Genomic DNA, 27,353 nt, shown 5'->3' on the forward strand with positions numbered 1-27,353 from the left:
AAAAAGGGGCCAGTTCACTTGAGGCTGAAAACAAGCCCCAGGGTCTCCTGGGAAGTGTAGTTCCCACCAGGCTGTTTTCAGCCTCAAGTGAACAGGCCACTTTTTCCCAGCCTGCACTTTCAGGCTGAACTAAGATGTGTGGGTGGGGGGGAGTGTGTGTGTGGCCCAGCTACGCCTCTGGTCATGTGTGTGTGCTTTTCAATCATTCTCATATACATTTCAGTATTTTGGGGAGGGATAAATATAACAGAAGTTTGTTAGCAATCCAGAAAGCTTGTGTGACTGAAATAGACGAGTGCGTTGGTGAGGGACTCATGGCTTACTGTCATTCGCATAACCAAAGAAAACATCCACACTCATTGTGGTGCTTGAACTAACTATTCAGTCTAGAATGCATGGAGATTCTTTGACACAGAGGGAGTCAATTTGCTTGCGGGGGCAGGGAATTGGCCCTATTGCCTTACTCAATGTGGCGAAAAATCAGTTCTTTGGTGGGGGGTGGGGGTGGGAATTGCAATGTGAAGAGGTTCTTCAACAGAGAGGCAGAAGAGAATTTGTTACAGCTCTGGGCAAGGCAAACTATAGTGGGAAAACAGATTATCCTTGTGCATCTGGAATTTCTATTGCAAGGGAGCAATGACAAACAACCATGCAAGTAACATGATCAATGTGAACACCCCCACCCCCCACTTTGTGTGCAAGCAGCTATAGTTTAGAATCCCATTTGAAATCAGTCTTCATAAAACAGGAAATATTTAGTGTGCTGCTTGATGGGAAGCGGAGGAGGGAAAACATGAGTTTGAGCATTTCATGCTCGTTTACATTATGAACAAATTCTGACTTTTATGTTTCAAAACAGCCAAGGTGTTGCTTATTAAGGGGAATTGCACAAAGACACATGGCAATAGTAGGGTCAGAATCCTGAATCTTTCATTGTATTCTGCCACTCTGCTTGGTTTGGTACCTTTTCCTAGCCTAAGTATCCTTTGATTTAGGAATAATTTCTATCTAAGGAAAGCTTCAGAGGCTACAAATGACCAGCTCCGATTCAGGGAGTGTGTATGTGAAAAAGGTGGATAAGGTGACAAACTGACACTTACATTCAGGAAAAAACTTCAGTAATTTTAATTTAATTTTAATTTTTTCTAGGACATTTGCACTTACGGATGTTCTGTCAAAATAAATAATAATCTTTGGTGTGTTCTTTTATCACAAAATCAGAAAACAAATTAGCAAAGGATTCAGATTTTTTCAGGTTGTGAAAACCCGGAGTTTTCCCAAATACTTCATTTTGACTTTCACATGCATTGCCAGTTCTGCATCTCTTGATCACGTTTAGCCTTTTTCATAACTTTTCTGATGAAATTCTGAAAGAAATAGTTCCATATGTTTGCTCATTGTGCTTCAAGACCAGCCAGAATAGATCACACAAAGAAACATTGACAGTTAATAGGGAAATTAGACTTTTTGACAATGGTATCTCTTCAGAGTGTCTTGCTAGGGGGCTACAGTGATGTAGTCATGGTTTCAAAACAGAAATGGTTTTTTTTAAAATATACAATATGACGTTTATTTTTCAAAGCTCCACCTCATCTGGAACATATATTCATTACTCAGTTTCGTTTTATGGCTTTTACTACAAGGAAATTTTACAAGGACCCAGCAGCTTACAACTTTAAGTTGTAATTTTTGTAGAATTCAGCAAACGAAGGAAAATATATGGAATTAGACATACCACTTTTCCTCATGTTTTTATCATGTCTTTATCGGTCATATTTGACAGATATTTCTTAAACTGATACACAATCTAGAGTAGTTTTGTGTAGTAGTTTATTTGGTTTTTGTGTTCTGATTTTAATCATGCTTCCTTTCTGAATGAGAATGCATGACTAGGTCACCTGCCCTCTTCCCACTGACAGTATTTCTGTTGCATGATTGTGTGTTACCATCCTGCAGAGGGAAAGAACAGAAACATTAGCATTTGAAGAAGAGAAGAAAAGTAGTACAACTCTCAAAATAGCTGCTGTTTTCACCATAGTGGGTCTGACAGTTCTAGTTCTTCATGAAGGAAGAAAAAGAAAACAAGAAATCATAGGGAAGAAGCCAGAAAAGGGCGGCCACATGAAAAACCTTTCCAGGAAAAGAAGTATACTGAACTCTTTATAGTGAAAATTATTTCTTTACCTTTGATGCAGTTAACAGATGTATTGATTATGTGAAATTACTGTTGCAGATGATTCTGCTCAGGCCTGATTCAGATAAAGACATGTACTTAAGAAGCCCTAGGTGTCTAGTTAGTTCAAATCATAAATCTGCTGGCAGGATTTGCCTTTTTAGGTAAAGTACACAGGTAATAATGTTACTAGATTGCCTTTACTATTTTTATTAAAACATGATAATTTAAACTAACGTTTAGACTGTTGAGCATGTAACCATCTATTTATTTTACATAACTATGGGGCAACTATTATTTCTTATTAAAAATAAGGTGATTACAGACAAGGCACATCTTGAAGAATAATGTTGTAGGTCAATTCAGTTTCCAGTATTTGTAGGTTTTCAAAATAATCTTCCAACCATACCTAGTTGTCCTACCTGATAAGGGCTCACACTCATGGTTAGTGACAAGAGTTCTTAAGATATAAAAAGTGTTATTAGTACAACTTTTCAAGGATATAAAAATGATTATAAGCTTTTGATACCTCTAGACTATAGGCCTCAATCAATATACCCCATCTTTGAACTATCTTTACTTCTCTGTTTAGTTAGATGGATTCTGCACAATAGGAATATAACAGGTTAATGAAGGGAAATATCCCAGTTTGGGGAAGAACTTCTCATAGGTCCCTTCCTCAAAGAGGGATTGACCCATTATATCCCCCTAAAGCCATTTTTTTAAAAAAAAAGCAAAATCACAATGTTTTTGAAAAATCCTAGGTTGGATGCACTACCGAGGGCACGGCATGGACACCCAACCACTTAATTTTCCCACCCCACTGCCCGTTCTCCTACCTTTTGTCATGTCAGTTTCATTTCTGCTGACCTACTGACCGGTATGATAGCCCGCCTTTTCAGAAATGTCTCGCAAGCACGTTTTCTCCCCTTGACAGTGACTGTGAGCACCATTTCACCCAAATGTGTACAGCAATGGATTCACAACAAACAGGCCCTGTTTCCTTTCCTTTTTATTTTTTGAGTGCTCAGAGCACGTAGCTAGGTAGATGCATACCTTTGGATGTTGATGGGACATACTGCTTTGCTCCCTTTTTGGACAGATTTTATTATTTTGTATATCACATCGTTAAGGGGAGGGGCTGTATCTTCATGTTTACATGTGTTGTGGTTTCAAAGCTCTAAACTTTTTCCCCACATTAGAGAAATGGGAGGAGGAGATCCTGCTTGGGCTCCTGGGGTTGTTGTAGATTCTTTTCCAATTGAAACCCGTAGCAGAAGGCAGGAGTGGGCAGTAGGGGGACTGTGGTGATGTGACAGCCAATCAGAACGCAGGAAAAATGGGATGTTTGCGCTTGCGCATTTGCATTGTAAAAAAACAGTGGGTTCGTTCAAAGGGGCAGAAAGAAAACAGATTGTTTCCTTTATGGAAAACGGGCCCCCATGCGAAGGACAAAAACGGAATAAAATAGACCCTGATTCAAAAATAATGGCTGTAATCCATTATTATTATGCTATGTGGAATCCACCTTACACATTCTTGATATTCTCAGACACTTCTTGCCCCCGGGCTTAGACACGTGTTATCTATTCAGATGGGTTGGGCTGCTTCTGAAGGCTATAATCTCTGGCATTATTTAACATGTTTAGCTGAGAGACCAGGCCAGCCCTGATTGTTGCTTACAGAATCATCTTCCATTATCTGTTAGTCAGCACTATGTTTCTGGCTATATTCGTCACATTAGCTCAAGTGTTCAGGGGTGCATCTTGTTTCATGTGTTTAACTTTTTGAAAATTAACAACATAACCAAATTCATGAGGTTAAATTGTTTGCCTTTCAAGTAGAACTTTTGTTGACTCACTGGAATGTTTTTCAAAATGTTTATGTCTAATTCTAAACGTGACATCAGAGTGCCGATCAAAAAATCTTCAAAATGTGGCCATGGTGACATGTGCTTGCAAATTGGGAAAAACCTCTGGGTTTGCAGCGAAATCTAAAACTTTTTTTAAAGTGCGGGGAGTTAAAACACTTCCACTTAAAGAAAATATGAGATCTTGCAGTGCTTTATAACAGGATATTGCAGCCCAATCTAGGGAGGGGGAATGAATCTCCCTCTGGAGCTGGTGCCCCCTCAAGCTGGCATGTTAGATGTCTTCTGTGCAATTGCCTAGCAACTCTCAAGATGCACTGCTAGGGCTGGGGGTGGGGATGAACTGCTGGAAGTGACTTCTGGAAGGGAAAGAAGACAGCAATGTCAGTGGCAGCTGATAGCAGCTCGGAAGGGGGGGAGGCTATGGAGGTGCCCCCCCCCCCATCAGCTGGATGGCAGAAGAGGAGGAGGCTTAGAGCCAGTTTCTGCATGCTTTCTGCCTTCAGTTTTGCTGTCTACTTGACATTCAAAGCTTTCTCTGATAAGATGAATGAGGAGACTTGGAGCAGCAAATATGCATGTAAGATTCTTCATAAAGGGCAATGTGAAAGATCTTAAACCCACACTGGGAGATGCCACTTCCTCAGTAGTATGCTTCTGTGTGGGCTGAGATCATTCACAGAGTCCTTTGTTATTATTTGTTTTTCTTAAACTTCAGCTGGTTCCATAACAGGAGAAATAATAAACTTACTTCAAGAGGTCAATGTACTTCACCTACATTGTCTCAGTGACCATTCCAACCTGGTGTGATATTGAGTGTTGTTATTCTTGTATTGCCAGCTGGGAGCTGAATCTGAAAGAGTGACTTCCCTGAGACCACCTAGTGAATACCTGATGGAAATAAGATTTGACTTATACTTCTAACAATTTACGGCCATTTCCCCTCTGAGAAATTAAAGCCGGATAGAACCAGGTTTCAAAAGAAATGGCACCTTTTCATTGCAGTTTCACCCTTCCCCAGCTTCCTGCAAGGTGTAGTGTGGCAATGATTTCTTCGCGACTAAGCTATGTTTACAAGGCAAAGCGGCTTCGTGCACGGAGGTTCAATTTTAAGTTAACGGTTGGCGCGAAGAACACCTGCAACCCGATTCCACGCAGCCATGTTTTAATGTTGCCTCCGTTAGCGCGAAACAAAAAAAAGGGCTGGGTGCGAATCATGCACAGCCCACTGCGCTCTGATTGGCTGGAAGGCTCCACATCACTCACAACGGCGGGAAAACAAACCTACATTCAACCCCTGAACCTCCCCACCAATCTGGATTCTGCGAGGTTTTTTTAAAAAGGTGCACTTTTATGCAGGTTCTTAAAAAATCATGAGATATGGGGAAGCGGGATCGCCAGAACCGGGATGAATCCGTTTTCGGTGGTTGAACAGTGGGGAGTTCTTGCTGAAACCTGGATATTTCGTGTGAGCATCATGTGATTAATTGACTGAGGATTCGACCTACATTCCACACATCTAGGCTAACTCTCTACTCGGTATATAGGAAGTTTAAAGTTAGAGTGTTTCAATAGATGACTGTCTAGCCTCTACTTGAAGAGATCCTGGTTTACAACTGAGACTCTTAGCATTATTCATGCCTGGATTTGTGTGCATAGTCATTGTTGAAGCTTAACAGCTTTACTGCATATTTAAAACAAGAAATAGTTTTTTTCATTTTGAGCTGAGGTGCTCCCACCCATTTTTTTGAGTTCTGCAGTGGAGCCATTGTGAAGACCTGAGAGTTAGTATTGGTTTTTACCTTCTCAATAAAACCTTTCTTGTTGTTTTCCTCCCACTTTCTTTTTTCCCTCCTTCTGGGTACTTCCTACCATGAATAGGAAATATGGTTTGAGGACGGCAACACTTAATGGCAATATAAGCTGCCCCTCTGAAACAACAATGTTGCGTTTTGCAATCTTAAAGTGACATTTCCCTGTCCTGCTGTTTCTGGAGGGGAGAGGTGTATGTGCAGGGCCTTTTAAGTTTACTGCCATAGCTATATGAAGTTTTATGGAGGAAAACAGAAAATGTTCTCATCTTTTCTGCCCTTTCTGCCTCATGATTCCTTGCTGGTCCTTCACTTGTTGATTCTTCTTAGAGTTAAACATATGGGTCCTTGTATGTAAAGATGAACTAGCTCATGCAAGTATTTAGGTCAATTAATGTCTCTGAGTCTAGGTGCAACAAGCTAGCTAGTCTGATTGTTGGTAAAAGCATAATAATTTATGTTACATGGTTGAATATTTCAGAAAATGTAATAAAAGCTTTTGAAGCATCTCTTGTGGCTTTTTAAAAACTGCTTACAGAAGTCACTTATGGCTGTAAAATAAACAAAATACATAATAAAGAACATTAATCCATAACAGACTTTTGTAGTCCAACAAGAAAATCCACCCCTGCCTTTTTGCAATTCTGCTGGTAAACTTGCTGGAAAGCATGTCGGTCAATTATGCTGTCTTGTGAACTGACTGTCTGTGTTTTTCTGCAAAATTTTCATCTTGGAATTTCCTAGAATGCTTCCTTAGGATATACTTTAGGTGGGATGTAGAGCCGGTTGTCTTGACAACTAATCTGTGTGCTTGATGAAATGAAATTCTTCAGATCCTGTGTAGGAATTTGAAGCTATGATAGATGTGTTACTTTAGGGAAGTGAGAATGTTGTCTGTAGCAGGCAGCTGGAAATCAAAGACTGAAGAAAGGGCGTATGTTGACTTTAGATAGCAGTGGTTAGCTGCCAAAACTAACACCATACAACAAGCCTTTAATGGAGCTGTAAATGAGAGATAGGTTCATTTAACCCATTAATGTATTGTATGCCAGTGCTTTCTGTTTTAGACGTGAACACTAGGGCAGAGCCAATTTGATTCAGAAAGTTAGGAGGGTGTTTCAGAGATTTTGTTGCGCTGTTTCTGTATGAAATAGTACATACTTTTCTATATGAAGTAGTACAAACTTTTTTAAAAGGCCAGACCAGAGCCCAAGGAACGTTCTTTCTCAATGACAACGTGGAAGGAAGGAATAATTCCCTCCCTTGCCCATAGATGAGAGTCTGAGGATGTTAGTATGCCCTTTCAGGCAAGCAAATGACATGGGGGCAGCTGAGGAAGAGGCTATTTAAGACTCCATCCTGTGGCCCCCTGCCTCTCTGACCCACTCTGGGATGAAGAGGCATCTCTTCAGAACAGGACCTCAGGGTTAGAAGGCCTTCATGGAACTTAGATAGATACCACTTGGGGTGCCATTATCTTCTATCTAAAGACATGGGTAGAGGGAAGGATATGATGCACCTCCCTTGAGCATCAGTAAACGCTTTGCAAGGAGGAGCCTGGGTGATCTACAACTTGACTGCTTATACCTTAGGGCTTCTAGCTAGGGAGAACCTCACCCAGAATGCAAAGATGTACTGTTAGAGTTTTGACTCTTCCACATCTCATCAGTTGCCTGTGCTGTTATTAAGTGTGGGGTGAGTTTTGCCTTTGGTTGCTTCAAAGCTTTATCTGTTAAATAAATAAAGTTGGGTCTTGATCATTTCCGCTAATAGTGCTAGCTCCTCTTATTCTAGGTCCCTTGGCAATGAAACAACAGAGTGGTAAAAGCAAAAGTAATCATGGCAAAGAGGGATGAACATCAGAAAATGCAATTTAAAAAGGGTTCAAAGCCCAAATAGTATAAGGCTAGAATAGATAGGGCCATTGTCGAAGGCTTTCATGGCCAGATTCAACTGGTTTTGGTGGGTTGTCTGAGCTGTGTGGCCGTGGTCTGGTGGATCTTGTTCCTGACGTTACGCCTGCATCTGTGGCTGGCATCTTCAGAGGTGTATCACAGAGGGAAGTCTACCTCTGAAGATGCCAGCCACAGATGCAGGACAAACGTTAGGAACAAGATCCACCACACCACGGCCACACAGCCTGGAAAACCCACCAGAACCAGATAGGGCCATGTCTCCCAAATCTCTGGGGGATGGAAATATTGTGTCTTGTCTGCCGGTTGGCATTGTGAATATGTTGCGTAAGATGGCTTTAATTGGACATTGAGTTGCAAAACGAACAAAATTAGTCAGTGTTTTATCATCATTATGAAAGTTTTGGATCTACTAACTAGACTGAAGCATATCACATACCAAACACCTTTGATTTCTTTAGGACTGTGGGATATTATAGTCAGACTGGAGAGAATAATCCAGTGTAATAAGTGAATCTTGAACACAGCTTTGTGCAAAAAGGTAAAAAGAAGGGTGGATGAATTATTTAAGTTTAATGCATAATGCTTTTTTCTTCAGCATTATTTCTCATTTTCTGTTAGGTTTTGTTTTTTAAATGTTCAGTAACATTTGTCCACAAAAGCATCACTAGGTGGCAGAATAGTTACATCTAAAGGTCAGTTTCTTAGTTCACCAAATCTCATTCAGTGAATATGAGGATTGGCAGAATATTACTTACCCACAACAGGCTGTGTCAGCTGATTCAATGAATACTTTTCCACACTGGATACCACAAGATGGTTTCCTTCATCTTATTTTGAAGACTCTCTCTTCCTTAAGTCCTTAGCTTTTTCCTTTGGGAAATGATATTTATTTACACATTCATGCCTTACATCTAACTTTTTTCTTCTTTGTACAAAGTGCCTGACACACTTCAAGCACAGATATCAACATTAAGACATAAAGACCAGTTACAAAAAAATTAAATATTACAGCTAAAACAACATCATTAGCCAACCATTCACTGAGATGTTCTGCATATTGCATTTTAAGTGTACCACTAAGGTGTTTTTTAAAAAAAGTACGCGCCTAAATAGATAAATGTGGCAAATAAGTATTATAGAGACACAAGTCAGTGAAAATTGGCTGTGGTTCCCTGTTGAGGGTACTTATAAGGATAAACTCATGTTTACTTTAGTGAAATTATGAGTCTGTGATTATCTAAGAGGGGAAGTTTTAATACTCTTTTGATATCCCAGAATGGTGGTACACATCCAGAATTGTTGGTATAATGAAACCCCTCTCCCCAAAACAATCTTTGTGTTGTTATTTTTAGTTGTTTTGAGTCTAACATAGGATCTTATTTGAAGACACAGAAATTCTGGAAAACTTTGACAGCTACTGTGTCAGACTACACAGTTGAAATCCACAAACACCACGACAGTTTAAAAAGAGAGGCCGTTTCCGCACGGGCGGAATATGGCGGCCTGCGGACGGCAAAAACGCCGTCCCCAGGCCGCCATTCGCACAGGGGGCGCAGCTGCATCGCAGCCGCGCCGCCCGACCGGCGCCTGACTGGCGCCAAGCCAGCGTTTCTGGAGTGCGCTGGGAAGTGCACTTTCCCAGGAACGCCGGCTTGAAGCCGCTGCCGTGCGAACGGCAGCGGCTTCAAGGCGCCTCCCCCGCACTCCTTCCCCGCACTTACCTTGTCCCCGGGCCTCCGGTGCGTTGCTGAGGCCTGGGGACACACACACCTGCCCTGTGACGCTGGAGCAGGCGCGCAGGGCCGGGGAGGCGTGTCCTCAGGCCTCGGCGACGTGCTGGAGGCCCGGGGACATGCCGGGTCGGCTGGGTGACAGCACTTTGTGACGCCGTCGTCCCGGCTCTTTCTGGGACCGTCCATGCGGAAATGCGCCGACCCAGCCGCTTCCGCCTCCGTGCGGAAACGGCCAGAGTCTGAAAATCAACAAAACCTAGCTACTAGTACTAAAAGAAACCAGAACCAAACAACAGAGACATTCAAATGAAGCTGCAAATGAACTCCACCTGTAAGGTGGACAAAACAAATACCCGATCACACAATCACTCCATACTGTGCCCCAGAGAGAAACTCATATTAATGTGACATGCCTCTGAAGCTGCCTGCCATAGATGCGGGCAAAATGTTAGGAGCATAAACTACCAGAACATGGTCTCAAAAACCAGAAAAGCATGAAAGCTTTTGATGATTTTGTGAAACTTGCCTTAGGCTTGGAATGACAGTCACCAGAGTGTAATGTTGGTTTCTGGGCCCAGATTGACTGCTCTGAGACTGGAATGATAGCCTTCAAAGTGGAATGATGGCCCCTGGGGCTGGGATCTATGCTCAGGAAAAGAAATGGTGTTTCTGGGACCATAAGAACTACTCAGGAACTAAAATGAATGCCCCCAGAGCAGTGATTTCAGTCCCAGGGATCATCATTCCTTTCTGGAGATTATCATCCCTGGCCAGGTCAAGTGTCTCATAATCTGTTCAATATTTTCATTACCACTTTTGTATTCTGCAGCATATTTCAGTGGAGTCTATGCAAGTCAATTGACGTTCATAGCTCCCATTATATCCAATGAGCGTTTAGGTGGCAAGCCTTTCTTTCCCATTGTCCCTAACAGACTTTTTGTGTCATTTGTATAAAGACAGACTGACAGAAAGAGAACATGGAAGGATGGCAAATGTCCAGTTTTCAATGGATGCGGTGGTAGGTAGGTAGGTAGGTAGGTAGGTAGGTAGGTAGGTAGGTAGGTAGGTAGGTAGGTAGGTAGGTAGGTAGGTATAGACAGACAGACAGACAGACAGACAGACAGACAGACAGACAGTGCTTTCTGTACTTCCATTTTGGAATCAGTGGAAAGTGTGCTGTGAGATCTAAATTTCTCTCTTTGGCCCAATTCACTTAAAACTTGGGGGATGGGGATATTAATATGAATGGCTTTAGTTGCATTTTTAGTTGCACTTTTATAAACAATTGCCACAGAGACCCTCATATCCCTTCCCCATAGGAAAACAATGGTCCCAAATACCAAAATTACATGAATTTGAATCCTGAAACAGTAATTCCCAAAATAAGCAATAATGGGAATATGCCCTCCCACCTCCCGCTTCAGCCTAGATCTAGAATTATAACGAAACTTTTTTTCAACATGCACCCCTAATGCTAGCACTACACATGTATAACAAATGCATTTAAATAAAAGTAGTTTATTTAAGGCAGTCTTGTTAAACTAATTTTTCAATAGCTCTCTGTTCATCATTCTCTTAATCTATTTCTGTTCAAGATCACAATTTCTTTCAGAACACCAAAGTTAACTTGAATATAGTGTAAATAAATATCCTTCCCCCACTTCTGCTGTCTCTTTTTTAAAAAATTACTTTATTCTTCCTTTGATGAAATGTGCTGTTCCTTTTCTTGCATTGGCTCTCTTTGCCCTGTCCACTTTTATCTTCCAACATGCAACCATCTTCCCTTTTTTGCTGCATGTCATCAACTTTTCACTTTCCCACAGCTTTCAAACTTGCAATTGTTTTTTTTCATCCCCCAAACATCACTTGCCCCTCCTTACTTTTGTCTCTAGGTTACTTGAATGGGTGGTCTCCACCCACTGTAATACATTTTTCTCCTCCGATTGCTCCCTTGACCCCCTTTTGGTCTGGGTTCTGTCCTTTTAATTCTGCCGAAACAGTTCCTGGTAAAATCACCAATGACCTCCTAGCTGCTAAATCCAAGGGCCCCTATTCTGTTGTTCTATCTATTTGATCTCTCAGCAGCTTTTGACACACTTGATCTTTTTCTTCTTTTATAAAACTCTGAACTCTTTAGGTTTTAGGGATTCTTGTCTCAGCTCATTTGATCCTTCATGTTTGGCTTCCATCCACATCTCTTTCAAGTAGTTGATAATGGACTAAAATGAACTATAAATCAAATACATAAATAAAATAAACTGATGCAGTTAAGGTTAGTGTATTATACAGTCCCAATCAGAAAATAACATCTCTCTCTCTCTCTCTCTCTCTCTCTCTCTCTCTCTCTGACATTTGATATGTCTAATTGATGAGGATTCCAGCCCATGTTTGCTTTTGTTATAGGCAGACCAGTCCACTCCATATTGCTGGACATACTCATGTCTCAGCAATACTTGCTTATTCAAAGAGCATCACAGAGTACAACAGGAAAGCTAAGGACGGGTCTAGATGTAAGGGTAGGTCTTCACAGATGTTAGACAGAAAGGCAGTCTGAAGACATGGATTATCACAGAGTAGGTAAATGCTATGTAGATCATTTGGTGGTGGTAGACTCAGAATGCAAGGAAGTAATAAAGAAGAAGGGCAAACAGACAGAGAAGTAAAAGGTCAAGTATAGTCACAAGGGGTCAGTGAGGACCAGTGGGTTGCCAAGAGTAAATTGGGAACTATCCTGCAGTCGTAAATTAGGGGATTATATTGCCTCTCTCAGCATCTCTGCTGGCAGTGAGGCTTGAAGTCTTCCTTCCATCTCAGTTTGGGACAGGTCCAGACATTACCATATCCAAACAAGAGAAATTTTGTTTAGTTCATACTGTGCCAAAATACTTATTGATTGTATATTATTCTTCTGCATTTTGGTGTGCTTTTGAACATTTTCCTTCCAACTGCTGGAAATTGGAGGAAGTATGCTATAGTCCCCAAAAGGCTAATTTGAGCTAGCTCACAAGGCAGAGATCAAGGAAGCTCTGCAGTCTCGAGGACAAAGGAACTGTGAATCCTCTGTGGCAGCCTGTAGTCCATTACTCCTCTGTGAATCCTTAAATAGGGTTTGAACAGGAATGTCACTGACTGCTTGGGCCAGGCAAAGTCTTCGTATGAAAAAGGTACCAGCCTAAGGTTTAGCTGAGCTGTTGAAAAATGTCTCAGATAGCTTGTTCAGTTGGGTAGTGCTCAGTTTCCTACAACTGGCTTCGAGCACTGAGGCCTGGTTCTTTCCTAGCCTATATCTCTGTGGACTATTGGATTCAAAGAGTCCAAACAACCCTTATCCCTAGAGTCAAGTCATGTGTTTCTTCAGGGGTTTTTCATAATTCTGTCTAAGCTGTGGTTAATGTCTAAGTATTGGAAGAAACACAAATAATAATGTTTCATGGAAATTAATGTTCAAATTTTGACACAAATTAAAATATGTAAAAATTAAGCTGAGCTCTCACTGCAGAATCTGAAAATCTAATAATAAGGTTTTATTTTTCTTCTGTGGGTCTTGTTCATAGTTGAAACCAGCCAGCTTGAACAGAAAAAAAAATCCTAGCCAAGGAGGTTTATTAATATACACATTAAAACACTCTAGCTCTGTTCCAACTTCAAAATATTGTGTTAATTTCCTCCCTTTTAAGCTTTTCCATTCTTGCTGATTTTTGCAGAATTCTGTCTTCACTCGTTACAAAATATGATTGCTTGTCTCCACCCAAAGCATGTCATTGCCTGAAACTTTATGGAAACTCCCACAATCATTGATGTCTTTGGGAAACAGCTGACAGTCCTTTCCTTCCACAGAGTCATCTGGCATTTCAGCTGTCATCAGATTTCCTATCTACATCATTGCCGGAACACATGAAGAAGCTGTTTCTTGGGGGTTTAGTGGTCTGTTATAGAGGTCAACCATAGTTTACTCTTCCATCTAGGTTTGGAATTGAATCTCTGTGGGAATTTTGTTTCCTAAGCCATGTCAAATGGCAGAGAAACCAAGACCTAACCCTACAATGCATGAAATAATATATTTTCCTAAAACCCCAACAATGTAAAAATCAAGAAAGGGTGCATACGTGTGACTTATCTTTGTTTGTTTGTTTGAAGTTACAATCCTGTTAAATTAAAATATGAGCAAGCAGCTGAGGTTTGTGAATTCTTAAACACATTCATTCCATGTAACTCGCCAGAATGTAAAGAAGCAGGTTTTTTTTCTGGAAATGATGCTGTTGTAGCAGGATTCCATCTGGGAACATTCTCATCTGCAGGCTAGCCTCTTTAGTGGAGAGTTTCTTCAAAAGGCACAAAGTGGACATGAAGGAAGCAGTATATTTTCTGTGCCAGGACTCCAGCATAATACTACATATCACCTTTGGCAGACTGCTGGCCTTCACTGACCCACATGGGCTATAAATATTTTTATGGCAAAGTCTAGGATGATTTAGAGTTCTAAAAGTGTCTTATATTACATAGAGTTTGGATGAAAATTGCCAACCCCTGTATTTTCATGTGAAAACAGATAAAAGTACCACAAGGACAAACCTCCTGATTGCATGTGTACGAAATTACCAGGAACCAGGAGAAACTTATTCAGAACTTAAATTGTGGCATCATTTGTGGGCAGAATGTCAAGTACATTTCAGTTTGTCAGATCTCCTACAAAATCCTGGGCAAAAGCCAATAGCTAAGGGGATTTGTATTATTAATTTCTAAAATGCCAAAACTTGTTTTCTAGTTGATACTTGCTTTGATGATCTTTGAAAAATAGCATAGATTGAGGCATGTGTTGTTGTTTTTCTTCCAGTATGGCAGAAATTCCAATGTTGTATCACATAGCATTTTTAATGAAGTTAGCATATAGCTGTTCTGCATTTGGTTCTCAGGAAAGCAAGCAATAAAATCAGATCTGGTGAATCAGAGGTATTTAGGCTTTCTCACTCCTTGCTTTGTCTGCAGAACAGTGTTCAGTCCTTGCTCTTCAGTTCCCACCCTTCGGGAAGTGCATTTTGGTCTTCCCTCTGCTGAATTCCCTACTCTGGTCTTTGGTTTCAAAAGGGAGCTTGTCCATTGAATGCTGAGAACGTGTGCAGAAATATGCTTATACAGATGGGCTGTAACTGAGTTGGTGGGCAAATGCTGCTTATTGCTCACCTTTATAGTCTTACATTTGTTCTTGAGCTTGTGCTCCCAGCCCTCTGAAATGTGCCAGTCTTTGCCCCCTTTCTTTAGGACAAATCAGGTTGGCTTTTAAATATGCAAATAGATCTGTGTTGGTGATCAGGGTTGGGATCAGTGAAACGACTTCTTATGTGACAAAGACTTTGGTGGGTTTTTGAAATAAAATAAAGCAATGTACTCCTATATTTGGTACACAGAGAGAATGGGTACTTAAGATTTCGGGGACAGAGCCTGAGAAGGACAGGGAGGGACTTCAATGGGGTATAATGCCATAGATCCTGACTTTGAAAGTGGCCATTTTCTCCAGGTGAACTGATCTCTGATGGCTGGAGATCTGTTGTAATTGATGGAGATCTCCAGCTACATCTGGAAGTTGGCAACCCTACATATGTCCCCTCTGAAGGTAAAAGCACCATAGCAGGGCTTATGAGAAAGATCTTTGTAGATGTGGTGACTGCATAGCATCTGGTGCTTGCTGGTCCCTCCCCATCCCCCAACTCTCTTGCCTGCCCATTTCTGTACCCTGCTTTCTCTATATAATGTGTGGATCTTAATGTGTCTCCTTAGTCATACTGAGAGTATGTCTTCAAAATGAGGTATCGTTCCAGGGAAAAGTAGCGAAGCATAATATTTGTATGTGTTCAATTTCAGTGAACATTTTACTTTTTGATATAAGGCATTCTGTAAAGGTAATACAGTTATCCATTACAGATATGTATTGTGTGATGTTGCACCTCCTCCACCTTCTCTCCAAGGGGGGCTTGTGCCAGTTTTCCTACCCCTCCACGAGTGCTGTTCCCCTCGTCCTTGTCCCTGTTCTCTTGGGAGCGGTTTGTACCAGAAAGCCTGCAAAGCCAAACTCCTCCTCCCCTCCGCCTGGTCTCTCCCATTCTTTTCTTCCCTCCCTTCTCCTTTCCTGCCTCCATCCCTGTCTTCCAATCTCCCATTTGGCCATTTGGCATCTATCGAGCTCCCCCAGCTGCTGACTGGGTGCCCAACTGATTGGCCCACCTCCATGTTTAAGGGTTGGGTGTGGCCAAGTCCCCACCCAGAAGATGGGCCTGCTCTCATATCATGGCCACTGTCCTCTGCGTGCCCGAAGGGTCATCACAGTCACAACAGAACAGCCCAACTCCACTCTGCCCATTCATGCAAGAGACAGTGGAGGTTCGTCTGGCAGACAAGGGCAGGACAATCTGCTTCGGTGGTGACTGTGAGGACAGGACTGTCTCTTCCTCCTCCCCATGCCCTTCAGTAGGTTGTCACCATAGGGGGGGCTCTGGGTTTGGGGATGGGTGGTCGTGCATCCCTGAGGCGGTCGTGGCTGCAGTCCGGGATGGGAAAGAGCCCCGTCTCCAGACATATTGCATAATGTTACACAAACTTTTAGAGGATCTGCTATTGAAATGACAAATTGTGAGTGTGGTAGTTTGAAGTGTGACACGCTTTGCCTTCCATTTATAATATGGCAGTTTGACTCAACATTGGATGATGAGCAGCACTTCATACAAGACCAGGGACATTATTTTAAGTCCATCCAGAGTTGACATTGCTTGATTCTGTGCAAAAAGGAAGCCCAAGAGGGATGTATCATGCTGAGTTGGTAGCACTGAAATATCGATTTGAATTTTCTAAAAGTTTATGTTCTATCTTGCACTTCTGTGATGTATGGGAATAGAACAGAATGAGCTAGCTTCCGTGCTAAGCAAGTTAATCAGAATTTATTTTAGAATATGACAAGGTCCATGGAAAATCATGAACAGCTAACTAAAGCAATATAGCTCAAAAAGATCCACAGGATCCAAGTTAATACTTTAAACCCAGGACAATATCTTTTTGGATTTGGATGAAGAGGAGTGAGGGCCAACTTTTCCCCCTTAAAAAATCTAATACTGTCCGGGGGCGGGGGCAGCTCCGTCCCCAGACTGCCCCGACTGCCGTGGCACCCCCCCCAGACTCACTGGGACAGGAGGGGGGGCAGCCGCTCACCATTGCCAGCCTCCCCGGCCGATTACAGGGCGGACAATGTGCCCGCAGGTGCAGGGCCAGCCAGAAGGTTGCAGCTGATGGGGAAGCCCAAACCTCACTACTGCTCTGCACAGCTGCCGACAGCACCAGCTGTGGTGGGTGAGCTGAGCAAGACTCACTAGAAGATCTGGCAGCAAGACTGGGGGTGAGACAACAGGCACCTGAGGAGGCTCACCCCCACTGGGCCGACACAGGAGGAGGCCACGCCTGGCTGGGAAGAGGGGGGCGTGGCCTGGGCTGGTTAAGGGCTGGAGGTGGAGAGGCTGAGAGGAGGCCAGGGGATAAAAGGGCAGAGGGAAAGAGCACAGGGGTGGTTGGCAGTGATTGGGAGAAAGAGGATGTGGAAGTGGGGAACATAGCATATACAGTGAAGAAAGACCAACCGACTGTGAAAGTTTACACCATATCCTTATTCCATGTATTTTGAATGTGCAATGTACTGGTAATTTGTAGTATTTTTTTAAATGTCCTGCAAAGTTTAAACAAAGTATCAAGAATTTTAATGTATAATTACTTTCATGTATAAATATGTAGCTTTTCTTTAAATTTACAGTCAGGTCTTCATTAAATTGCTGTACAGGTAAATTATGCTGGTTTTGTAGATTAAAGTGGCCATGGTACAGGGCTTGATATGGTGCAGTATTCCTTGGATATTTTGTTTTCCAGGTACGATATTCTGACAATGATTGTCCCTGCTCCAACTGCCTTGAATGTATCTCACATTAAATGTATGTGCTTTACCTATGTTAGGAAATTTTCAGTGCTCTGGGAGTTTAGCTGTACACTTCTATTATGGTTAGGAAGTTCCTTCTGGTCCCTTCCTTGGAAATAGCTCCCTTCCTTGGAAATAGCTCGGTACTGACCTTTTTCTGCTCCCATATTTTTGGTGATTTATTAATTTTACTATATTATATTTCTACCCTGCCCATCCCTACTGAAGCTAGGCTCAGGGTGGCTCACAAATTAAAACATAAACATTCTAATACTAAATAACATACTTCTAACAATTATGTATCTATCTCAAGATGGCTATTTCAATAAGCTTAACATCACCCCACAACCCTATTTTATCTCTTTTTTTCCTGTAAAAATTTATGCCGGGTGGGGGGAGGAGATAGAGGATAGTCCTATAAAAATGCCAGCTGGTAATTTAAAATTTTAGGAGGCTGGGTTCAGATGGATGATGTGGACTAATGGGTAGCCTCAAGCAAAAGCCCAGTGGAACATCTCAGTCTTACAGGCTCTGCAAAATTGAGTAAGGTCCCACAGGACCCACACAGGTCCCACACAGTGACAGCCAACAAAGATTTCTGCCAGTCTGGAGCCAGGGCCAAAACCAAAACCTTGAACATAATCCAGAATTCCACTGGTAACCTGTGCAGTTGGTACAGTACAGATGTTACCATGTTTCCCCGAAAATAAGACAGGGTCTTATATTAACTTTTGCTCCAAAAGATGCGTTAGGGCTCATTTTCAGGGAATGTCTTATTTTCCCCCCATGATTTTGTGCCCCCCACATGACCAGATCAGCTGCGCCGGAGAATCTGTAACTAGGGCTTATTTTTGGAGTTGAAGTTGAACTGTGCTGTCCATACTAGTCTAGATATCCACCATCTTCTGAGGACTTCACTGATGTTTAGCAGGCACACCTCTCCATCCTCAAAGGATGATGCATAGAAGACACAACAATGAAAACAAAGTTGTACTTACTTGTAACTGTGGTTCTTTGAGGCACACATCCCTTCCTCCTTTCCCCGCTGTGGACCTCCATTTGCCCTTCTTGATACTCTTCCATGATGAAAAAGAGAATTGAGGGAGGAGCACTCCCCCTACCTCCTTCAAGTGTCCATTTGGGCAGGAAACCAGCCTTCTCTCAGCTCCATATAGGAAAGTGGAGAGTGTGCCAAGAGCGCGAAACTTTCTGGAAGCCTTCTAATCATTTTCTGTAGCCAGCTTGTGCCTTCACAGTCCCATGCATGCCTGCACAGGAGAGCAGCAGTTACAAGGAAGTGCACCAATGTTTTTTTCAAGTTTCTTAAATTTTAGCAGGACATAGACTTTTTAAGTAAAGTAGAGCGGAACACAGCACTGGAAGTGAATTCTTGTTACCACTTGACTAACACAATGGACACGCACGAGGTGACTGGGGCAGAGCATATCGACAAGTTATTTTAGTGTCCTGAAATATCATCTAGAAACCTAACTGTTTCATACGAGCCATTTTACATAATGTTTCATATGAGCCATTTTACATAAAATGGATTACAGTAGGTTCTACTTCAAGTTGGTTGTACTCAGTAAATGTCCTATCACAATTTTAAGGTGGCCAGCAGCTGAACTACTATAAGAGAAGGAAAAGAGCCTGTGTAGTGCAATCCTGTGCAATTATTCCTATGAGATTTCTGTGAGCTTAGACTGGACTAGCTCTGTGTAGGGTTGCACTGTCAGCATCTTGAGTGGTTCAGTACTTTTATAATATAGATGTACTTGTGTAGGATGAGTTTTAAGGTCAGATGTGTACAAAAAAAAAGCTTCCTCCAAGCCAAAACTGTCCTTAGTTAAAAGTTTTCCACCTACCTAATCTGTATAGAATGTTGGTGTCTTTGAACTAAGGGAAATCATGTAGCTGTTATTTAAAACCGCCCTAGACACTGATCCTTTGCCCTTCTTTGCCTTTTAATTGTGTTATGATACTTCACATTTGTTGGGAATAAATCTTCATTCAGAAATCTGTGCCTTTATTCAAATATTTCTAGAGGATAAAGAGAGCATGTTGAAACTAACCCCTCAGCCTTGGGAGTCTGGCAGGATGTGGAAGAGGCAAGGCAATCTGATCCGCCTTGGCCTTTGGGGATGTCTTGCGCATGTCTCTGCAAACAGGTTTGCACAGGCTGCAAATGCACGGGCTGTTAGATGTGAAGCAGTCCCTTTAGGCATGTAGACTTTTTCTGTGTGTGTAGCAGTCCAACGTAGGGGCAGGAGGGTAGGTTTTGAAGGTTAGGCTTGTGTTGGCTGCATTCCTTGTTCATAGAGGAGGAAAGGCAATACCCTCAGGCTATTTCTGGGTGTTGGTGGAATCAGTTTGAAGACATGTAGCTACTTGGGACCAGCACATTTTTGTTTTGTTTTAGTTTTCTCCCCTTGAAGAAGTCTTATTAAATTTTTGTGATTATTTTTAAGTCTTTGGCACAGACTTGCGTTCAGTCTCTGCTCCTCCCAGAAGGTTTTCAGTCGGGAATTGCATAACTTGGTATTTTTCCTCTATAAAGAAGAACTGAATGCACGGGTCAGTTTGCAGTGATGTTAAGCTCTTTTTCTGCCAAATCCCTTGGCGTTGTTTTCCAGTTTATTACAAGTGAAATCGACACTGCTTTGGGTTGCCTTGAGAGGAGCTGATTTTTGCCAGCTCCGGGCAATATGCATCCAAGCACATGGGCAGCTTAAGTGTGAGTCCCAGGACCACAGCTGGATAAGTTTTGGGGGCAGATTATAAAGATAGGGGCAGCCTGAAGAACTTGTCAGTTGCTTAAAGTCTGTCCAGGAAAGTCTGAGGACAGCAGGAGGGAGACAGAGGAACAGTAGAAAAGTCAATCAGTACCTGGAATAACGTCAGAGTTTAGCTGTTGACCATACCTGGGCCTGTTTTAGAGACATGTCTGGCAACAGAAGGAAGGATGAATGGACTGCGTTGTTGGGAACTGGAAGGTGGTACTGCTCCATCTGCCTTCACCGCTGTGCACAGACTAAAAGTCTGCCCATTTGACTCTCAGGTAATCTTTTTGCCTTGTCTTATTGACAGCAGAATATCAGCAAATCAAGATGGTGTTATTTCTGTCACAGGAAATCATGGCTGAACTTTTAGCTAAAGATTGGGGAAAGCATTCACTCCATCCCCTGAATGATAAACGCTCTCTTCCCCGTTAAGGTGAAAAACCACAAACCCGTGAACAAAAGTTCTGCCAGGAGGGCAATTGCAAAACCCTCAGGACTGAAAAGTGACATGTGGGACCATTAGATTTTTAAAATATTAGTGGCTTTATATTTTTATTAATGAAATCTTATACAGGTGATCATATTCATTATTCCCACCAGCCTTGTAATGATTCAAGACAGAAGAAAGCTGCAGTAATCAGCAGTATTCTTTGCCCCTGAAATTTAGTGAATCAGTTGCAGGTGGTTCTCAGAAGGTTGTCTGGGGTCCAATTAATGAGAACAATGAGTCATCTTGGAACAGTCACTGGTTCTCAATTGATCCTGCCTCACAAGGTGTTGTGAGGCAAAATGGAGAGGGCAGAAATTATCTATATATATAAAAAGCTAACCATCCGTTTGTTGGTGAATCCCTAACGCCGAAACGGCTGGACAGATTGCCCCCAAATTTTCACATGACATCCCTCCCTGTTGCGGGCAGGTAATCGGACCTTCAAATCACCAAAAGTCCATACCTGAGCCAGGTAAAACGTCTTTTTCCTGGCACACCAGGCCATGAAGCTGGCTCTGTTTAACTGTCACCCTTAGAATGTTCGTGCAGCCTGTCTGTCTGTGGCCACTGAGGGTTGGTATGAGGGGCTTAGAATGTTTGCATGCGAGGTGGGCAGAGATGAGCAGTGAAAACAGGTAAACTAGGTAATACTGTTAGGTAATACAAGCTTGGAAGTGAAACACACATACACACTCCTTTGCGTGTGAAGAGATGTCAGGTGGGGTTCCCCCCCCCACACATGCAGGTAACTTTCACTCTCTGTGCCTCACCCACTACTACCACACAACACACATACTCTCATCCACATCCAGCTCATCCTCACACACCTCACTCTGCCCTCCCTCACATCCAACCACCACTTACCCACTTACCCACCCATAATCACCACAGCTCTCTTTTACTAAAAGCGAGCTGGAGTTTGCCTTTTTCTTCGAAGAAAATCCACGGGGGGGGGGGGGCAACCAACACTACTGGCTCTGCTTCTTTTGCACGTGGCCCTTTAAAAACCCAGGGAGCTGGCCACGATCTGAGTGCCTCACCACCCTGCCTCTGCTGCCTGACTGGGATAGCCTCCTTGCCCCAGTTCTGCCTTACCCAAGCCAGGACTGTGCGTGTCAACCAGCCTCATGGACAGCGGGATTCGCACTCTGGACAGTTCCATTGTGGAATGGAAAGGGTTACTTTATACTAAAAACCAAGACAGCACCATATAATAATGTGAATGGAAAGGGGAAAGAGGGATTCCATTTGACCACCCCAAAAGAAGAAAAAGAAGAGGAAGAGGAAGAGGAAGAGGAAGAGGAAGAGGAGGAGGAGGAAAAGGAGGAGGAGTTTTGATTTATATCCCCCCTTTCTCTCCTGTAGGAGACTCAAAGGGGCTTACAACCTCCTTGCCCTTCACCCCTCACAACAAACACCCTGTGAGGTGGGTGGGGCTGAGAGAGCTCCGAAAAGCTGTGACTAGCCCAAGGTCACGCAGCTGGTGTGTGTGGGAGTGCACAGGCTAATCCGAATTCCCCAGATAAGCCTCCACAATTCAAGCTGCAGAGCTGGAAATCAAACCCAGTTTCTCCAGATCAGAGTGCACTTGCTCTTAGCCACTATGCCACTGCTGCTCCCAAAAGGCTATGCTGGGGATCATTGGACCTTCATGGACACCAGGGTCTTAGTTGTCTCTGCACTAATGCACAGCACACGGGAAATAAACAAGATGAACTAAAACTTTTAACATGGCAAAGCAAATGTGATATAATAGGCATCACTGAAACCTGGTGGGATGAGTCTGATTATTAGAATGTTATAATTGAGGGGTACAACCTATCTCAGAGAAATAGGCCAACTAAGAAAGGAGGAGTAGCAGCATCACATGTCAGGGATGATTACACCTGTGACCAGGTCCATGACTTAAATCCTAGAAGCCAGATTGAGAGCATTTGGGTGAAAATTAAGTGATCCCATTGTGGGGGCTCTATTACAGATCTCCAAGCCAGACTGAAGAGATGGCTGATGCCTTCCTGGAACAGATGGCCCAAAAGGAGAGAAGTAGTAGTAATGGTAGATTTCAGTTATCCTGGTATTTTTTTTGGAAGTCAAACTCTGCCAAGACCAATAAATTCTTCACTTCCCTTGCAGACAATTTCATGGTCCAGAAGGTAGAAGAGGCAACAAGGGGATCAGCTATTTTAGATCTGCTTCTAACCACCAAGGATGACCTGATTAGTGAAGTGAAAATGGTAGGATCCTTAGGTGGGAGCGACCATGTTCTTCTGGAGTTTGATATACAATGGAAAAGGAATGCCAAGTGTAGTCAAGACATACATTCTGGATTTTAAGAAAGCTGATTTCAGTAAACTTAGGAAACTACTGAGTGTGATTCTGTGGTTAAGAATACTAAAAGAGAAGAGAGTATATGATAGATGGGAGTTCCTTAAAAGTGAGATCTTGAAGGCACAATTTCAAGTAGTTCAAAATTAGGAGGAAAAATGGGAGGTGTCTAAAGAAAATAAAATGGATGTATAAAGAACTTTCTACTGAGCTGAGATTTAAAGGGACATGGAGAAGAAATGGAAAAAGGGGGGAATTACTAACGAGGAATTCAAACAAATAGTCAGGACTTGTAGGGAGAAAATCAGAAAAGCTGAAGCACAGAACAAGCTCAGGCTTGCTAGAGAAATTAAAAACAATAAAAAGGCTCAGGTGCCCCATGATCCTCTGAAGATGCCAGCCACAGATGCAGGTGAAACATCAGGAAAAAATGCTACTGGAACACAGCCATACAGCCTGGAAACCCCACAACACTCCAATAAAAGGCTTTTTTTGGTTATGTCTTTAGTAAAAGGAAGAAAAAGAATATGATAGGGTCACTGCTTTGAGGGATGGCAAAATGCTAACAGGGGACAGAGAAAAGGTAGAACTACTCAATACCTTCTTTGCCTTGGTCTTCTCCCAAAAGGAAAGCAGTGCTCAAAAAGTGGGGAAATGGAACACAAGGCACAGTAGGGGAAATTCAGCACAGAATAAATAAAGAGATAGTACAGGAATACTTACCGGTAGCTACTTCTAATGAATTCAAATCTCCAATGCCAGTTGAATTACATCCCAGGGTATTAAAAGAACTGGCAGAAGTAATCTCAGAACCATTTGCAACTATCTTTGAGAATTCCTGAAGAACAGGAGAAGTCCCAGTAGACTGGAGGAGAGCTAATGTTGTCCCTGTCTTCAAAAAAAGGAACAAAATAGGATCCAAACAATTACTGCCCAGTCAGCCTAACATCAATTCCAGGAAAGTTTCTAGAGCAGATCATAAAACAGACAGTCTGTAAGAAGGAAATGCTGTGATCACTAAAAGTCAACATGGGTTTCTCAAAAACAAGTCATGCCAGACTAATCTTATCTCTTTTTTTGGATAGAGTGACAAGCTTGTTGGATGAAGTGACATTTTGACAGAGTGACAAGCTTGTAGGACGAAGCATACCTTGATAGATGTAACATACCTTTATTTTAGTAAGGTCTTTGATAAGGTGCCCCATGATATTCTTGCAAGCAAGCTGTTAAAATGTGGGCTAGACAAAGATACTATTAGATTGATTTGTAACTGGTTGACTGACCAAGCCCAAAGGGTGCTCACCAATGGTTCATCTTCATCCTGGAGAGAAGTGACTAGTGGTGTGCCACAGGGTTCTGTCCTGGGCCCAATGCTATTCAATATTTTTATCAGTGACTTGGATGATGGAATAGAGGGCATGCCAATCAAATTTGCAGATGACACCAAATTAGGAGGGGTAGTTAGTACCTCAGATGACAGAGACAGAATAGAGAGCTGGGTCAAAACTAACAAAATGAAATTCAGCAGAGTAATATACTAGACTTAGGCAGAAAAAAAAATCACAGATATAAGATGGGTGACACATGGCTTGACAACAATACATGTGAAAGAGCTCTGGGAGTCTTAGACCACAAACCGAACATGAGTCAGCAGTGTGATGCAGCAGCCAAAAAAGCCAATGTGATTTTGGACTGCATCAACAGAAGTATTGTGTCTAAACTGAGGGACATAATAATACCACTCTATTCTACATTGGTCAGACCTCACCTGGAATACTTTGTCCAGTTCTGGGCACCACAATTCAAGAAAGATATTGACAAGCTGGAACGGGTCCAAAGGAGGGTGACTGAAATGGGAAAAGGTCTGGATTCTATGCCCTGTGAGGAGTGACTGAGGGAGCTGGGTGTGTTTAGTTTGCTGAAGAGAAGGTTAAGGGGTGACATGATAGCCATGTTTACATATTTGAAGGGATGTCATGTTGAAGAGGGATTAGGGTTGGAGATTCGGACAGTCCAAATCCGGTTTTACCGACCTGCATCGATTCGACGGATTCGAAGAGCAGGGCCTAATCTGAGCTGTCGAATTCAACAGATCCGAATCCAGCGGATTCGGATTACCAGTCAATTATGCTTTATTTTGGTGTTTTTTTTTCACATTCTCGGCCCGTGGTGGGGACATTTTTAAACATATCAGCACCAAATTTCAGGGTATCATCAGGAGACTGTCCTGATGATACCCTCCAAGTTTGGTGCATTTTGGTTTAGGGGGCCAAAGTTATGGACCCCCAAAAGTGGTGTCCCTATCCCCCATTCCTTCCAATGGGAACTAAGGAGATGAGGGGCTACCCTTGAGGGTCCATAATCTTGCCCCCGAATCAGAACTGCATTCAAACTTCTGAGGGTATCATCAGGACAGTCTCCTGATGATACACTGAAATATTGGTACCGATATACATTCACAAATGCACTCTGCAGCAAGGCACCCCAGAAATTTGCACAAGATTCTTTTGTTCTGGAGTGACTTAGCTGCCTTGCTGTCAATAGGGAATTTCTGAGGGTTGTGGAGTGCACAGTTTTCATGGTAAACCCACAAAACTTTCTTGTGGTCTTCAGGAGAGTCTCTGGATGACACCATCTAGGTTTGGGGAACTTTACTTCAGGGGGAGCGCAGATGGGCCCTCACCCTTTTGGGTCCCATAGACTAAACCCCTGAAGCAAAATTTCAAACCTGATGGTGTCATCCAGAGACTCTCCTGAAGATGTTCCTGAAAGTTTTGTGACCATACCTTTCAGAAAATGTGCACCTCATTAGCTCCTTACCAGAAATTTACTGACATTAATGAGAAGCTAAGTCACTGCAAGAACAAAGAATCTTGGCAATTTCTGGGGGTACTCTGCAGGGGCGATTTTGGAGATGTATTGGCACCAAATTATCAGGGTATCATCAGGTGACTGTCCTGATGTTGCCCACCAAGTTTGCAGTTTGTTCAGGTATGACCCTCAAAAGGTGTAACTATCCCCATTGTTTCCAATGGAGCTGATAGGGATGGGGCTAACCTTTGAGAGTCCATAACTTTGGCTCCCCTGAACCAAACTGCACTGAACTTTGGGGTATCATCAGGACAGTCTCCTGATGTTACCCTGAAAGTTTGGTACTACTAGCTTTAAAATGCTGGTTTATGTGAAATTAATCGCCACCTACTCCAGCAGGCTTCATGTGCAGGAGCCGAAACATGAAACCGGAATTTTAAAGCTAGTGGTACTGAATTTCAGGGTATCATCAGGAGACTGGTCCTTGACGACACCCCCAAGTTTAGTGCAGTTTGTTCAGGGGCCAAAGTTATGGACCCTCAGCCTCTAACTCCCCATTGTTTCCAATGACAGCTAAGGAGATGGCGGCTACCATTTGAGGGTCCATAACTTTGCCCCTAGCAAACTGCACTAGCATAAAGCCATCAGGACAGTCTCCCGATGATACCCCTGACATTTTGGTGCTATGTTCAAAAAATGCCTGCAGGCACCCCTGTGCAAATTTGCCTGTTGTTCTTTTTCTGCAGTGACTTCTGCATGTTAAACAATGTGGAATTTTCTGGTGGGCTGGGGTGCATTTATCACAGGTACAGTCACAAAATGTTCAGGCATCTTCAGGAGAGTCTTTGGATGACACCATCCAGGTTTGGAGGAACTTGCTTATGGGGCAGTGGGAGATGGACCCTACCCATAACATTGAACCCTGAAGCAACGGTCACCAAACCTGGATGGTGTCATGAAGAGACTCTCCTGAAGACACCCTGAAAGTTTTGTATGCTTACCATGAGAATGCACTCCACAGCCCTCCCACAGAAATTTCCTATTGGCTCACAATGGAGCCAACCAGCCACTACAGAGCACAGAATCTGTGTGGAAATTTGTTAAGGGACTGTGAGGGTGCAGTTTTAGAGCTACTGTCACCAAAATTTTGGTATCATAAATATACTGTCCTTTATGCTCCCCAAGTTTGAAGTTTGTTCAGGGTCTAACGTTATGGACTCTGCAAAGTGTAGCCCCATCTCCTGTTAGCTTCCATTGGAAACAATGTATGGGCACCCCTTTGAGTGGTCAATAACTCTGCCCCCCCTGAACCAAACTGCACCAACTTGGGGAGAATCATCAGGACAGTCTCCAGATGATATCCTGAAATTGTGGTGCCGCTAGCTTGCACTGCGTCCCCTGCAGGCCAAAACGTGTAAAAAACACCTAAAAATTCAAAAAAAATAATAAAAGCGGACCTCAATTTCTGGATTTACCCGAATTTTCGGGTATATCCG

At 42.7% G+C, this 27,353-nt stretch overlaps 1 protein-coding gene and 1 long non-coding RNA gene across 11 annotated transcripts in view; one reads left to right on the top strand and one right to left on the bottom strand.

Moving 5' to 3' along the window:
- The window catches only part of RAD51B (RAD51 paralog B), a 401,339-nt gene that overhangs the window by 86,531 nt on the left and 287,455 nt on the right, over positions 1 to 27,353 (top strand). The gene's annotated exons all lie outside the window — the stretch shown is intronic.
- Positions 1,163 to 18,568, bottom strand: LOC125426749. Its single transcript, XR_007243568.1, has 3 exons — positions 18,450 to 18,568; positions 8,526 to 8,640; positions 1,163 to 1,367 (listed from the first exon to the last, which is right to left on the bottom strand). It is a non-coding gene; the product is annotated as an uncharacterized LOC125426749 (long non-coding RNA).

Source organism: Sphaerodactylus townsendi, linkage group LG02 (assembly GCF_021028975.2).
Source record: "Sphaerodactylus townsendi isolate TG3544 linkage group LG02, MPM_Stown_v2.3, whole genome shotgun sequence".
Classification (NCBI taxonomy): domain Eukaryota; kingdom Metazoa; phylum Chordata; class Lepidosauria; order Squamata; family Sphaerodactylidae; genus Sphaerodactylus; species Sphaerodactylus townsendi.